The sequence below is a fragment of the Dermacentor silvarum genome, chromosome 7 (assembly GCF_013339745.2).
Source record: "Dermacentor silvarum isolate Dsil-2018 chromosome 7, BIME_Dsil_1.4, whole genome shotgun sequence".
In the NCBI taxonomy this organism is placed as follows: domain Eukaryota; kingdom Metazoa; phylum Arthropoda; class Arachnida; order Ixodida; family Ixodidae; genus Dermacentor; species Dermacentor silvarum.
Genome location: NC_051160.1, coordinates 140338294 through 140355427, shown reverse-complemented (window position 1 = coordinate 140355427; position 17134 = coordinate 140338294). Strand labels below are relative to the sequence as shown.

The 17134-nt window shown below is 43.7% G+C and overlaps 1 long non-coding RNA gene across 1 annotated transcript; it reads right to left on the bottom strand.

The window, feature by feature from the left end:
- Positions 1 to 5623: 5623 nt before the first annotated feature.
- Positions 5624 to 16579, bottom strand: LOC125946990 (uncharacterized). The gene is made up of 3 exons (XR_007468049.1): positions 16494 to 16579; positions 12597 to 12683; positions 5624 to 5857 (listed from the first exon to the last, which is right to left on the bottom strand). It is a non-coding gene; the product is annotated as an uncharacterized LOC125946990 (long non-coding RNA).
- Positions 16580 to 17134: the final 555 nt, after the last annotated feature.

The following is a 17134-nucleotide window of genomic DNA, read 5'->3' as shown; positions in this document are numbered from 1 at the left end:
ATCGAAGGAAAGCTACCACTCCGCAATGCAAGCGCAAGGCAAGCTCACAGTCCAGACCGAACAGGCAACACTGACACATACTCTCCACGCCAGACCGTCGGGAGCGCCCTCGTGAAAACGTCTATATAAGCTGCTTCGCATTATCGCGCGCGGCGCCGCAGGTGTTGCCATTCATTGCGCAATCCGGAGTAGAGAGGAGCGTCGGAGAGGAGAGGAGGAATGCCGAGAGCAGAGGGGATGAGGCAAGGAGAGGAGGGGGAGGAGAATGCGCATGCGCAGTGCGGGTGTGGACGCCGCACGGCTAGAGTGACCTAGAATATGGGAGTGTCCAAAGCGCCGGATCCGGCGAGGGCCTTTTTCTGTGAACTGCCGCGCTGCGCCGCTGCTGCTCCGGACCCGTGGGCTTTTCGCGCTCGCGAAGCGCCCGGGAAGCGAGGGTCGTCTGCTACGCGCTGTAGTTTTTTGCGTTCATTTTCCACAAAAAGAACTTAAACTTTATTTAACTTCAACAGTGTGGTACTGCATGGAGCTTACCCATCTTAGAGCGTTTCTTTGTGCTTGGGCAGCAAGATAATGCAGAAACTAACGTATCAAACTCATCAGCGCGGCCTAGCTCCGCTGCTAGAGTTCGGGAACAGTATTACGGTAACTGTGTGTGCGTAGAAACGCGCTAAATGACCCTGCGCAAGGAAAGAACGTAAAAAAACGTTATTCGCATTGGTACGCAGAAAATAGCACCATGCTTGCAAGAATAAGAGTAACGAAAAAAATGTCGCAGTTTCGCCCGAAAGGCGAAGCATCGATTGCGATAGCAAATTAGTAGAGAGCTATTCGGAGTAGGGATAGTAGTTTTATCGACTGCATAAACTTGGACACATTGGCTTACTAACTGAATTAACAATCGTGGTGTCAGCGCGCACAAGCAAACATGAATAGATCATACTGAATGACCGCAGCCAACAACTGTCAAAACGCTGGCAGCAAGCGCAGGTTCGCGCGGTATATCGCTTCAACGGAAACTGAGCGGCGAATGCACAGCGCATACAAAGGTCAGAGCCGTGTGGAGATAAGAGACGGTGCGGGCGACGGGCACCGCCGGGCAAACTGCAAAGAAATTGTTGGCAGAGGAGAAGCTGCCCCGTCCTCCCCCCCTCTTCCCGCTTCGTTGCTTTCGCGTGGGAGATTGAGTGGCAAGATACGCCTTTGGTGCCAGAGCACAGCGCCACCCCGCCTCCCTGCCTCCCATGCCCCCACGCGACGGTCGCGTTTGCTTTCCGCCGAGCGTTCGCTCTCCGTTATTGCGCGCGGGGGAGTTCGCCCTCCGTGATAGCGCGCGTACCCCGCGCGCTTTCACTCGCGCACACGGCGCGCGGCGACGATATTATCGCCCTTGGAATCTATACGGAACCTCACGGCGACGGCGACGCCAACGGCAGAAATCCGGTAGAAGTGTCCATATAATTGCTATCGCAATAAAAGTAAATTACTCGCGCAGTCGAGTGAAATACTTACGTGCGTGCAGTGACCGCTTCGCTCACCATTACGCGCTTTTCGATCACGGTCAGTAGTGGTTTACAGCTATATGCATATGTATTTATTTGAATATTTTTTAGCCACGACAATATTTTATTATGAACAGAGCAGAGTGAGAAGGTGTAAGGGAAGCAAGAGAAAGAGCAAAGACGGCCCTAACGCCGCAATATTGTTGGCTTATATTTCGCTTCAAAGTTTGCGTACACGAACAATTCCTACTGTACGCTATCTCTTCAATACAAACTTCCCGCATGATGTACCTTAAGGTTCACCATAAGCGAAGCTTTTTTCAAATTCAGACATTCGAAAGAAAAGCCGTTCGATCCAGCCAATATAGCTAAACAAATATATTTTTTCTACATTGAAATGAATAGATAGCTACTACTGGCGTAGCATATTCAAGCTTTGTGCGCACGTATGTTTCGTAGGCCAGTTGTCTAACAGAGGGTGGTGACAAAGATAGGTTCCTTCTGATGAATCCCAGCGACCTCGACGCATCTGCGACAACCTTTGTTATGTGTGCTGTTCAGGTTAGTTTTGTAGCAATTAAGACGCCTAGGTACCGGTATTGCTGTGCTTGCGATACCGATGTCGAGTGCAACGAGTATGTATAAAAGAAATTAGAACGTTTTCGAGACACATGCATAAATTTACATTTCGCAACATTAAGCTTCATCATAGACTTTGAGCACCAGTTTTCAATTAGTTTTAAGTCATAAGACTGAAATAGTCTTATGCTAACCTAAAAAAAATTGTTGCGTCAGAAAGTCGTAATGATTTTTATTTGGAAGAAAATTGTGCAAGGAATGCTTGACGTTGCGAAGCATGAGCGACCGCGGTGCAACTAACCCGCATGTCAGTAAAATTATGACAGTTTTCGTGCCAGAAAAAGTTAGGCATATGCAACAATAAGTGACTAGAACTGCCTGCGAAATCTGAAATGTGTATTCATCTACAATGCTGCTACAATGCTGCTACTCATCTACATTCCCTGCCCGCGAGGGCTGTGCTTATATGAAAAGAAATTTCTTTGCATTAAAAAATAAATTTTGGGGTTTTACGTGCCGAAACCACGATATGATTATGAGCGGTGCCGTAGTGGGGGACTGAAGAATAATTTTCGCCACCTGGGTTCCTTTACCATGCATCTAAATCTAACCATACACGAGTGCTTTTGCATTTCGCTTTCAATGAAATGCGTTCATGGGCGAATCAGCGACCTCGAATTTGGAAGCGCATAAGAAAGCACGTTACGGGGCTAGTTAGTGATGCCTTATTTTTTTCTTTCTTAAGAAAGTGATCTGGCGCTACTTTTTATGATGAGGACAGCGAAAGACGTGACCGGATGGATGCTGACTCCAACTATGTTTATTGAAACAGACATACATTACATTTATCAAGAATGAAAGCACTTAGTAGCGATTGATTGCTTTTTAAAGAAACAAAAATATTGGCAGCGTAAGGCCATAGTCACTGGTCCAACACATCGGGTGGTTACATAGACGATGCAGTAAATATATAACGTTTGTTCTACTCCTAATGCTAGCATTTATCACTAGCAATCTAACACTAGCAAAAATATATATACTTAGTAGCATAACAGCGCCGTGCTAAGCGAGCACGTAGTCAGAGCGCGAACAAACGCATGCAAATGGAACTATTTTAGCCGGAGCGCAGCAGACAACAAAGGCGAGTCCCCTGTCTGATGTCACCCAACCCAATGTTACTAGAACATGGTCTAGTTTACAAACCGCACCGCCTTGCGCGGAACCGCCACCGATTCTGCTCCCACATGCATGCGCTGCAGTCGCACCCGGATCCCGCCATGCACAGTCAGCTCGAGTAGTCGTCCGTGTAGTTTCCGTAGGAACTTCTTGTGCCGGTTAACCTCTCGCATTCTTTGGTTTCAGCGTTTCGATTTCAGAGCTTTGCTGATGTGTTTGTCCGAATACATCGATCTGCTAATTCGATGCAGTGTTGTGGTTGCATCTAAGCGCACCAAGTCATACCGACGTGTTTTGTGCTAGGCTGTACGAGCCGGTACCGGAGCGACACATGCCCGTCGGTCCATCATTTCTTCTTTGCTCCTAGCGACGAGAAACTATACGCTTAGCGTGGAACAGGGCCATACCCCGCGCTGACAAAGACCTCACAACGAAGTCCACGGTGTGCCCCTTGCGCTTTTTCGACCAGGACATTCTTAAAACGTACGTGCGCGAGATCCACGGAGAAACGGTCGAAATCCGGAGGGGTAAGTGGAGTCTCGTCGACGGTGCTCTCCCTAAAATATTCCCGAACATGCCCTCGTATCTATCAAAGCCAACGGACAAGAGGCGAAAATTAAAGCGAGAAATCAATGGGGCCACTAACCATGGCACAACATCACCGCAATGTCCAGCTTCTTGCAGCACAATTCCTGCTGATTCCGTGGAAGACAATATGCCCGATCCGTCCGCGCCATCGTTTAATGAAATGAAATGTGTAGAGCTGCCACCATCATGGCAGAGAATCACCGTGGGGAACAGCAGCGGTAAATTTGCAGCATTTTTCACATTTAAGTCCGAAAATGAGGCGCTGCAAGTCGAGAAATGCGTTCGTATGGGTAGTGGCAGAGTGGAAAACGCAAGTGGGAGAGGCCGCGAGCTGAAGGCTTTCCTAGCGTGAACATTGAGACTGTGCATGACTTTAGTGACCTGTTCAGCAATGTGCACAAGCATCATGCATGCTCTGGAAACGATATAGAAGGCAACCGCTGCATTTCACTCAGATGCGAGGCACTCTCCAAGCCGCAAATGCGTTAATTCTGCCGCATTGAAATGAACAGGCCTTTGAAAAGATCTTCTCAAAAACAACAAAGGCACGCGTGCCGACAAAATTAAAGTGAAGAATCTGCAAAAAGAAAGACATCAGGGCAGCTGCTGCAAGAGTGTCACTGATGAAGAATTTGGCACAACTAAAAGAGCAGCTGACAAGTGAAGGTCTGTATCAATTAGGAAACATTTAATGTCGCTTCCACCTCTTTAACCGGTGGCATACAAGATGTCCTTGAAGCAAATGGAAGCAAAGGGTCCACAGGGTACCCGTACGCTACACTAGGAGTGGGGTGCTGAACGGCTTTCTTCACATTTCAAGCCCGAGAGCCTACAATGCTGAAGATGAACTCGATGCGGAAGGCATCTGAATAACCTGATGAATTCAAGCCCTATTACTTTGTTACTTTATAATCCATGCTAAAACTGCTAGACTGGCAGCGGCCACGATTTTCCTGCCGAGATAACATGAAGCAGCATTTACATGGAAAGGGGGGTGCTCACGAGCACGGTAGCCACTGCCGTTTGTTGCGACGCGCGTAGGTTTCTGCATGAATCGTTTATATAGTAATACAGATGCAGAACTTTTTGTTCAAATGACGCTAGTTATAACCTTAGGCGAATTTTTTAAAAAAAGCAGGGCATGCGGTAAAGTAGCGAACAAGGTTACTAAAAGGCAGCGAAACTACGCGCACAATGCGTACAACGCAAGATGTTGCCGGCAGCTTTGGACTTGGAACTGCAAAGCATGCCGCGCTCACATGTTTTGAAGCAAACACAGAAGTAGCGACAATGGCTAAGATATGTTGCGGCGATGCATTTGAAGTTTTTCACATGGTTAAACGTAAATAAACGCGCACATAGGGGGCCCGACTACAGCGTTCCCAGCCTAGCAGCCGCGAGGCTGGATCTCGATTGAACGCTCCCGCCACCTGTCGGCCAAACTGAAAATGGAGAGACGGGCGAAGCACGGCGCCGGCGGAGAGTTCGACAACTGAACCTAGTTCTAGTAACGTTGACCGAAGCGCCGTTCACAGCGCCGCCATCGGTCGCGCACGATTCTATTACGGACACATACCCAGAAGCCCAAGTTATTTCTTCAGGCAGTCGCAGCTAGCTGCCAACGGCCAGCAGCCAGTACCTGTACAGCGGAAGGATTGGCAAACAAAGGTTCGCTTTTATATATCGGTTGACGCGAGAGCAGTTACCTGGACATGCGTTGGCAATACGCGACAAGTGTTAGCCCCTCACAGGTAATTTTATCCATGCTGAGACTCGTGAAGAGAAGGATGGACACAATTTATTTCATAGACGCATTTAATAAACATCTCCAAGATGAAGGGCCTAGCCTGAGTGCACATCCAAGTTTCTTGCCTAACTCTCATTTTCTTCATCGTCGCTACAGAGATCATTGTCGAAGGTTGGAACCCGGACCTCGCAATTCGCTTCGTAGTTGTCCAGGCAGTTCTGAGGAACCGCGTGAGCCACAGACCTCTTGACCCATAACAAGTAGTCTACAATACAATACAATACCAATACAGATTTATTTCCAGAAATACAAGATTTCCGGTGGACATTATAGGCTAAAAGCTGTTGGTAAACAGCTTGACTAGGCCTATGGTCCTTTACAAGGCATACATGGTGGTTACATCAAAAATAGTAAGATTGTTAGACACTCAAAGTAAATAAATTACATAAATGCATAGAAACAAGACAGAAAAATTAATAAGAGAAAATATATTTGATACATCTGAAAAAGAAATATATGTGTGTAAGGGTTACAAATTGGTAATACAAATGGGCTCTGATAAACAATCAGTGACCACATGTTTACAAAATGCATTCTAAGTTCTTTGGATGAGGAAATATATGTACCTTCATATTTATTTAATATAGATGGTAAGTTATGTTGTAATGACTGCAGGCTATATTTATTTCGAAACCACGGCACATGCCACGTGTCGCTATTTCTCGTATTGGCAGAAATTAATTTAGGTGTCAATGATGCAGCAGACACCAAGAAATTTTTGAAAGCAGTATTTGAAAAGTAAAAAGAATTTAGAAGCCGAAAAGTGTATAGGTGTTCTACTTTAATAATTTTATGTTTTAGAAAAGCTGGCCGCGTTGTGTCCAGAAAACCCATGTTGTCAATGTGCCGAATCACCTTCTTTTGCAAAGAAAGGATTTTCATAATGTTAGTCTTTCCTGTGGTCGCCCACACTAAGCTACAATAATTTAAATGTGAAAAAAATAAGGCATAATAAATGTTTAGTTTTGCTTTGGGTGGAAGAAGGCATCGACATCGAGACAAAACACCTGCGATTGCAGACAATTTCTTGCAGATATTTTCAGTATGTTTATCCCAGGTAAGGTGCGAAGAAAAAGTAACGCCTAATATTTTATGTTCATCAGCAATTTGCAGTTCTTTACCAGCACACACTAGAGTTTGATTACTACTAAGAGCTTTATTTCTTGCGCGAAATAGCATTACTTTAGTTTTCGTAGGATTTATTTTTAGGCAATTAGTGATTGACCATTCAGATAGCTTAGTTAATAGATCGTTACATTTTTCTATTAATATCTGTGAATTGGGACCAGAAATAAGAAGAGTAGTGTCATCGGCATATATGATAAATTTTACAGTTGTATCAATTTTAATAATGTCGTTAACGTAGACATTAAAAAGCATAGGACCTAATACACTTCCTTGTGGCACGCCGTTTAATAAAGGAAGGAAAGAAGACTTCTCGTGGTTTATGCAAACTGATTGTTTCCGATCACTAAGGTAGGACTCGAATAATGCTAATGGAGTACCTCTAACGCCATTCTGTGATAATTTCCATAGCAAAATTTTATGACTTATACTATCGAAAGCCTTGCTGAAGTCGATGAATAGTGCCAAAGTGAAGAAATTTCTTTCTATGTTTTTTAGTACATGTTCCTTAAGAGTGAACAAAGCAGTTTCCGTTGACCTGCCTTTACAAAAGCCGAACTGAGCACAAGATAGAACATTTTGTCTGTCGAAAAAATTTGACACGCGGGAAAAAATAATCTTTTCAAATCCTTTGGAAAACACTGGTATGATTGAGATGGGTCGGTAATTTGATACATCATTTCTGTTGCCTCCTTTAAAAAGTACAGTTACCCTACTCATTTTCATTTTCTCTGGGAACACCCCAGACTGTAAAGCTAGATTAAATATATGCGTTAAAGCTGGAGTGATGTATTCTAAAACATACTTTATAGGTTTTATTTGTATATCATCAATGTCAAGAGCTTTACTATTTTTAAGGTTGATAAAAATGCAAAATACCTCGGATTCACTTGTGGGATTTAGAAATAGACTGTTCGAAGTGGAAAGAAATGATGACGTATAGGGCGGAGTTTGCTCCGTTTGCTGTGGCACGGTTATACTTGCAAAGTACTTATTGAAATGATTTGCGAGCGCTAAACCTGATATTTCATTGTTATTGCAGATTATCTTGTCTGGTGAGGTAGAATGCTTTTTGCGACCAAGAACATTATTGATAATGCTCCACAAGGTATCAGAATGTTTACTCGTGGCGTCTGCAAACAGACGCTCATGATAAGCATTCTTAGCACGTCTAAGTTCCGTATTTAATTTGTTTCTGTACCTTTTGAATAGTGTCAGTGCCTCAGGCACGCGTGTAGTAAGAAATCTATGGTACAGTTTATCTTTGTGTTTTATTTTTTTTAAGGTTCCTGCGTAATCCAAGGTTTTCTTATCTTTTTGGTTTGCGTAATCTTTTTGAAAGCGAAATGGGTGCTGTAAATTTGTAGAAACGCAGAAAGAAACTTGGAATACGCGGCATTTGCATCACTTATTTCGTATAGGAAAGACCAGTCGTAATTGCAAACGTCATGTTTAAAAAGATCCATATTTCTATCAGACATATCTTGTATTGTAAACACATTTGTCTCAGAACTACTTTTTTTCACATTGATACGATATGTCATAAACACAGGGCAGTGATCACTGACGTCCGACGTCACTGTTCCAGCATGCTCTACGACAGTGCCAATATTCGTGATAAGAATGTCAAGACATGTAGACGAAGACATCGTAACACGTGTTGGTGTACTAATTAGATTAACAAATCCCGCACAGCTAAGTCTATTAGTAAATTCTGATGTAGCAGCTGTATTTTCAAGAAAATTAATGTTAGTGTCTCCCCCGCAGACAAGCCGAAATTCGTTAGCAGCAACATATTCCAGTAAATTATCAAAAAAATTCAGAAAGCCATAAATATTTCCATTTGGCGGGCGATATACGACCGAAATTATATCGGATAAGAGTTTAAGCGTTAAAATTTCATAGTCGTATGTTGTTGCACAAAATTCTGATACATGTTCGCATTTCCATCCCGACGCGACATAGATTGCCACACCCCCTCCTCGCCTGTCAGTTCGATTTAAAACGCAATCAGCATAGCCATCAAGGTACAGCCGAGCACTGCTGTCATGATACCATGTTTCGGTTAGCATAATGATATCGAACTTGAAAGAGAACAGATTTAAAAAATTACTAATTATTTCTTGTTTATTGGCTGCAGATCGAGCATTCAAGTGCAGAACGGAAATGCTGGAGTTTTGTTGTAACTGCAAACGATTCGGTAAGATGAAATCATGATATTCCATGGCCATCTTTAGCGAGTGTTCCCAGTAGCGCCAGAAACAGCAGACCTAATCCTAGCAAGGTCACCCTCTTCCGATATTTGCACAGCATCAGAGCTATCATTTTCCCTTGCATAGATCTTTCCGTTGCTGGTCCACACAGATTTCCATTTATGTTCATATTTCCTTTTCACTGCCATGCCAAAAAAATTAAATTATGAGGTTTTACGTGCCAAAACCAGTTCTGATTATGAGGCACGCCGTAGTGGGGGACTCCGGAAATTTGGACCACCTGGGGTTCTTTAACGTGCGCCTAAATCTAAGTACACGGGTGTTTTCGCATTTCACCCCCATCGAAATGCGGCCGCCGTGGCCGGGATTCGATCCCGCGACCTCGTGCTCAGCAGCCCAACACCATAGCCACTGAGCAACCACGGCTGGTACTGCCATGCCAAGCAGCCTCTTTAGCGCCGGGCACAAGTTTTCGTTTACGTACACGGGGCACGTGGATTCTAATCCTAGGTCTCTGTTCGCGATTCTTCTTTTCTTTGCTTTTTTCAAGGCGGCGTCACGTTTGGCTCTAGATTTAAATTGAACAACAATGTTTGTTTTATCCGGGTTGCGAGTTGGAACACGGTGACAACACACAATGTCAGATAAACTGATAGGCTCATGGATTGCATTACCGATATCAGACAAAATAATAGCAAGGTCCTCATTTTCTTTCTTCACAACACCCTGTATTTCCAGATTAGCATTTCGTGAGTACTGCTCCGAATGTGTGAGTCGTCTTTCAAGTTCTGCTGCTTTTTTTTCCAGTGCAGCACATTTAGCGCGTAGTTCGTCATTTTCGTTTGCCTGAGTTGAATTCTTTGAGAGCTCAGAATTCAGCCTTTGCTTCATTTCTTCGATTGACTCATGCAAAAAGTCAATGCTTTTACTCATTTGGCGCTGCTCATTGCGCACCTCCCGGATTTCATTCCTGAGGTCACGTTCCGATGCATCTTTGAAAGCTTTGAATTCTTGTCTAATTTCTTTGAGCAATTCAGTCCTTATCTCATCCTTTAGCTTTGTGAGTTCCTTAGCCATATCGGTAATGCTACTATACAGCAGCCAGGTGTACGAATCAAGCAAATACAAACTCAAACTTCAAACAAACTCAAACTTGGCATTGGCGACGATACTGTATAAATGCAAATGTAAATGTATATGTACAATGGGCACTAACCTGTATAGTAAAACAAGCAGTAACCTTTAGTTGAGCGCCGCACAGCGTCGTCACCAATGCCAAGTGAAAGGACGGGTGGCTGGCAGTCTTCTTTTATACCAAAGGTGGTATCGCAAGATGCCGAGAGATTGCCTAGAACTGATGATGGGCCCCACGCCTCCTGGTGGCAGCCAGTCCAAAACTACGTCTTCCGGGCTTTCGCTGTCTACGGCGATGTACCTGACGAAGATCGATTCTTCCCAAAACGTCGGAAATGCCCAGCTCCGGCAATTTGTAGTAAAACAAGCAGTAACCTTTAGTTGAGCGCCGCACAGCGTCGTCACCAATGCCAAGTGATGAAAAAGAAAAATCAGACAGATTTATTCAAAGCCGCAACACTTATTGCGTGCAGCAGTAATACATGTAAACCCAGAAGGTAACTAGCACACATGGTATGTGACAAGTTATGCTAAACCACTACTTTATTTTCGGTGAACACAACTCTTCACATATTGTAACTTCCTTCCGTGATCATGACCCAATTTTCGAAAATCATGTCGCACGTAGTCAGCATGATTAGATGGTGTGAATATTAAGCATATTGCAGGCTTCTTAGCACATTGCACGCTTCTGAGCAAAAATGTATTGTTTTATTGCCTAGCTACGGCATGGCCGAGTATGTCACTTTGACTACATTTTACTCGGTATCAAATGAGTGTCCACAGGTGCTCGGGACCACGTCAGGTAGATCTGCTGCTTTTAGTCTTAGGTTCCTAACCATAACAAGTCCGAAATAAATGAGAAACTTAAAAAATGAAAACAAATTGAAATACGTATGCACGGCGTGACGAGCTTTGCTTCCAGTCAATTACCCTTATTATAGGTAGCATTATTGCGCGTAACCTGCTTTCATTCGACTCAAGCTGCCGCAGATATACTCGGCAATGCCTATTTGTTCATCACGGGCGGATATTACAACAGAACTTTATGACGAGCAGGGGTGATGCGGCAGATATCACCAAAATAGATATCGAACAAAAAATAAGTACTGATTGATTACAATTCCTCGACATAACAATATATGAACAAATGAACAGTAAGTCATCATCATCATCAGCCTATGTTTTATGTCCACTGCAGGACGAAGGCCTCTCCCTGCGATCTCCAATTACCCCTGTCTTGCGCTAGCGTATTCCAACTTGCGCCCGCAAATTTCCTAACTTCATCATCCCATCTGGTTTTCTGCCGACCTCAACTGCGCTTTCTTCGGGACGCGCAGGGTGGTGGCGTGGAGCAGAGGTAAAATACCCGGCCTCAAATCTGAAGGTCGTAAGTTAGAATCCTACTCCAGTCCACTACATTTTCAGGCATGGAGTGGTGCCTGACACCGGCAAGAAAAAAAAGTATATTGCCGAGAGCTAGTGGGGCTATACTAGTTCAGGTGCAACCAAACTAGGAAGGCCCACTAAGCTTCATTAAAGTCACTCCCTCACCAGAATAGGAATTGGCCTCCCTGGTGAAGTATTCAGCCACTACCTCCCTCATGACTCCGACCAGTAAGTGGTATTATTTAATTATCTTTGCGTAAGCACCACCATAAACCGGAAAGAAGTTTCTAATTTTCGAGCTAATGAAGTTGTTCTTCTCATTTGTCAGCATAACACAAACGTTAGAGAGAAAATATGCGTGTTGTTATGAGTCAACTGTACTCTACCAAAAAAAGAGAGAAAACGTTTTATAATTTGTTACGGCTTTGTTACCAATTAACAGCTTGGCGATCTGGTAATGAAACACTGGAGTAACCAGCTTAACATCAGTTAAAGACGCTATAATGGCCCCTTTTCCCAAAGCCCTGAGCAAAGCTTCTCTTGTTCTTATCCAAATTGAAGAACAACTTGTTTGCAGTGTCCATTAAGTTCATTTGTCTTGCTCGTGAACTTTACAAACAATGAAGAAAACATTAAAAAACACAAACCATTTTATTGACAGCTATTAGGTATAATTCCTTTCGGCTGTGTATAATCGCCATACCATATTGTTTCATACGGCTTGCACCCCAGAAAGTAAACACTTGCACTTTTTGTTTTCTTAGACCTAATTTTTTTCAACGAACCTTTAAGATCTCAGTCACGTGCCATTTGAGCTGTCTCCTTCTCTGCCGTGTTTGGTACTTGTTTACATTGTAGAGAGTGCGAGCTTTAACCAGCTCGGCTGCCCACATTACTCAGTTCATTTTCTCTCCAATAGGACAAAGAAACAAAGTTGCTCGCGGCCATAACCATAGGATAGCTAAGTTATATTTTCTACCTAAGATGCACATCATTTATTCCACAAATATCGCAAATAATTTTTATCATATCTAAAATATGCAGGAATTCATGCTTTGCCAAAATAGTAATACAACATCTTACGATCGTGGTCGCGGTATCTGATTGTCATAACCATGCAGTTCTCGTAGTCGGTGTAGTGATGGTAGCCGGTGTAGAGCCGACTACTGTCTGGAAAGAAAGCAACACGTAATAAGTGCTTAAGATATAGCAAGGAATTCCTGGCAGGAACGGCTTTAGGACATGACTCGTATTTTTTATTTCATCAAGCATGGATGAGAAAAGTTGATCATCTGTGGCCGAAAAATAAGACTCAAAATACACAGGTACACTGCGTCGCACTTAATTTCTAGTCTCAGACATTTTAATTTTTACCTATAATCCCGTAAACTTTAGAGCTGAATATTTTATACCTTTGGTGAAGTCTTATTGGAACAAGCTCCTATGCTGCTTTTAATGAGACAATAGTTGAAGCAACCTAGTACCTGTTTCCCCGTGTACTTCTAAACAAGAATATAGACATCAGTGGCGAAGTCATAGTATGTTGTTTTATCTTTGTGGCAAAAAAAAAAAACACGCGCAAGAAGCACCTGAAATGGTTACTCAGTAAACTACGTTCTTTATTTCTGCAATGAGTTGCATTGTACAGTCTCACATCAATTCAGAAACACAACGTATAAGTTGATAGCGATGCAATTGTATGTCATCACGCACACAGATCTAACTTTGCCTAGCCGCTGTCGGGCTACGAGATAGGCAGTACTTGATGTCTCAATATTTCTTTAACCACTTGGAATTATTTGAATTGAACTAGAAGCACAACAAACGAGCTTTCACATTCCGTTTTCCATCGAATTACTGCCGGTGTTATCAGGGTGTACAACCCACTTCCTCGCGCGTCTCAGCATTTAGCACTAGTGTGTTTACTTACCGTAGAGAATATAAAAGCGATTATACATTGTACTTCACATATTAGCCTGAAAATAATAACCACTGCTCACAACGAGGTCACACCAAGAGGCCCACAAACGCGGATGTTTATATGCAGCTCATGAAGATTAGGGCGCTCTCCCCGGCTTTTGCATGGATTTTCACTTATTCTCCCGCCACAACTCCGTTTCCATTTGCACTATAGAGTGAAGTAGTGACAAGGCTGTCATTTCACCGTCACTCTACCTCGATGATCCAGTGAGCAGTTTCAACTTAAGCGTTTTTATCTGCGATCGAGCACTCGCTCTCGCCGCCGTGCACCTCGCGAGAGCACGCGCAGCCTTCTGGAGGAATCTTTTACAGGACAGTGCAAGGTTAGCATGCACCCTCTCCAGCGTGCTCGTTTACATGAGGTTGTCTGTGCTGTCATCCACGGACGGCGAGTATGTACAGGTAAGGCATGATGAAAACATTACGGACCAATGGTACTGCGAAAAAGATTTCTTCGCAGCCTGGGCATGCCGGCTGAATTCAAGTAACTATGTACAGCCTATATACGTGCGGCTATTTGACAAAAAAAAGTTTATTGAAGCAATTTCACATTGTGTTATCGTAAAACAATGTTTTATTTTGTTTTTGCTCATGCTTTGGTCTTCAAACTATTGCTCGCGACTATACATTACGTTTGTCCTTTCCAAAATAAAAGCTGGGGAAAAGCCAAAGGAGGGTTTACTTTTGTTGCCATGTTTCAAGAAGGACGCTCGTCGTCGGCCGTCCATTTGTCTGTGGTCATGAGAAAATAAAGGTGTTAGGTGTAACACAATGTGTTCGACAGAGTTCCTCTCTCTCTCCTATGTTACATTGCGCAGTAATGTTTCTTCCGGTGTGGTGCTGAATGTACTTCGGAGGCTGAGGGCGCACAGGGCGCGGTACCAGTACTATTGCGGCGGCGGTTGACGTGATCCTGCGGCCGGAACACTGACAACGAGTTATCGGTACCCTTGGTAGTCTAACTACCACAAGTTTTATATTTTAGAATCTATGCTAGTTAGTTACAGGACAAGCTGTGTAACGGTTTAGAATGCTCTCTCCCTCTCTCTCTCCCTATATATATATATATATATATATCCCTATTGCAAAACCCAGTATCCAGTGCCCAGTGCCATGCCTGATTATGGGCCCAGTGTCACGCGCTGGATACTGGGACGCTGGCAAGGCGCGGCATACTGGGAGGCGCTGGTGCTAAATGCAGCTCTAGAGCGAGAAATACGTGGTGTCTGGCTACCTTATATATTTTTTCAAATACAAAAAGGAACAGAGAGCGCTGTAATGCAATAAAAAAAGAAGGAAAAAAAAGTAAGAACGAAATTAGCCCCTAGGATTCTAACCTCCAACCAACAGATCCGACTCCAAGTATCTTATCACTAGGCCACGCCGACTCGTGATTGCTGATTCATATTTTGCAATGTCAACGCGCAGACACAGTAACAGCTTTGCACAGACGTCTCGCACAGACATGGTAGATGCGATATCGCCTTCAACTAAAACTTACGCCTCTATCAAAACGAAAAAGTTGCTGTCCGTATTGCATAGTATGCCTGGAAGTGCTGCAACACTGATTTGCTTTTGCGATTGGTATATTAACTACGAAAAAAAGCCTTAAATGAACCGCCGACCCGGGATGTTGTACGGGCTGTTACTGCCGATTTTGACAGCCGTTTCTTGTTCTTCGCGCAAAGGTAATGCAACATTTCCACAGCTCGACAATGGTTTTCAATCAACACGTATGTTTAGCCACATATCTCCGTCAGAGAAGCGGTCGGTTAATGCGGCTGGCAGCCTTCAGCGACAGCACACATAGGTATGTTTATAACGCTTCATATCGGCGCTCATCGCTTGTTGTGCGGACACCGTAGACACGAAAGAATGGTCTGTTTAAAAACACCGATGGGAAAGCTGAACTACACAGTGATTTATCCTCGTTAGACTTGTTGATTCCGCAGCCTAGACGGGCCGATAGAGTGTAGACGGACTCGGCGAGTACGGTAGGCCTAGCCTTCGGGGGAAGCAGACGATCTCGGTTTGGTTACCTGGCGAATGAGAAAATGTTTGTATTTGAGCTTCAGAACCTTTTAACTATTCTTTTTACTACACGAGGGAAAGTGGAAGCGCACGAATCGCCGCAGCTTTGTTGTCGGTGCGATAATATCAATCAGCGGCAGGCTTCCTGAGGTCCGTTCCAACGCGTCTGAACGGCTGCTGGGTTTCGTGTCGACTGTACAACACTGCGACAACTCGCAGTCATCACTTGCGTACAGTAAACTACTAGAAAACGAGGCGTAATCTGCGTTTGCGTAATTTCGTTCACGAATACAGCTATTTGCACAGTCAAAAGGAAAATGTACAAAGCGAAAGGGATCTGAAGTGTTGCATATGCATGAGCTAGCTCACGCACCTTTATTCCAAGCTGCAACACCACCGACACGAAACAGACATTTATGATCCCAAATTATAGCGCTACTTAGGACAGGAGTCTGTTTTTTAGACAGGAGATGCCCACGAAATTGTATCAAGCATTTAATATTCCACAGCGCCTATACTCCGGCAGTGCGGCACAAACGAAACCAGCGCAGTCTCCAGTACGAGCCAGCGAACTCCAGCGACAACTCAGCGTGTGTACAGTGCACACCAGTGCGCCCCAGCGTCATAGCAGTGAAGCCAGCGTCTCGTCCAGTGTGGCCCCGCACTTTTCCAGCGATCTCACCAGTGTCGCAGTGACTCCCAGTGACTCCCAGCGTGCGCCAGCGTCCCCAGTGCCAAAAACGCGCTGGTTTCACACTGGAAGCCGCTGGTTTTTGCAATAGAATATATATATATATATATATATATATATATATATATATCGTTGCACGATCGACAACAAAATGGGTTCTGATTTTGGTCAATTCCACATGTTCAATAAAATACTGCTAACTATATACAAACCACCTTGAGTATTTTTTTCACTGGCATTTTAAATACAAAACATTCTATTAAAGAAGTTGTACTTACCATCATCTACAAAATAGGTTGTCTGATCAGTAACGTTTCCTGCGGTGATGTTGAAAACAACGGTCCTCCTGTTGCAAACAAAAACCAGTAAATATATTCTCAGTAAAAAAAACTAGGAATACACATTTTGTTGCGATTTAGATCACGCTTTAAACTAAGGGTGAACAACAGAACAGCACTGTAGCCTTTGGTATCTGTGCATAAAAAAATAATCTGACAAATATCGCATGTGCGAATTTCGTTTTTCATAATCAGCGACTATTCTCGCTAAGTTCCACCGCTGTGCTCGTTAAGCGACAACTATGGTAGGTAGCACTGCTCACCGGTGTCATTTTGACAAAGAGTGCCAGTGAAGTGCCTTGACTAACGACTATTCAGGGCTGCTGTATTTTGGCTAAAACGTGCTACAGTATCGATTAGATAGAGTCCAAAGTTACTGGTTATATAACTTCTCATAGCCAGTAAAGTGTACCAAATGAATAATCCTTCGCATTTGAAAGAACTTCAGGGAAGTTCTCTTGAGAACCACCAATTAAGCCGTAGTTTTCATGTCATGTTAATTTACAATCAGTAAGCTAAAATGACATGCAAGTGTTCTCGGAAAAGGGCGATAAACATTGAGAGTATTGGTTGACCTATGC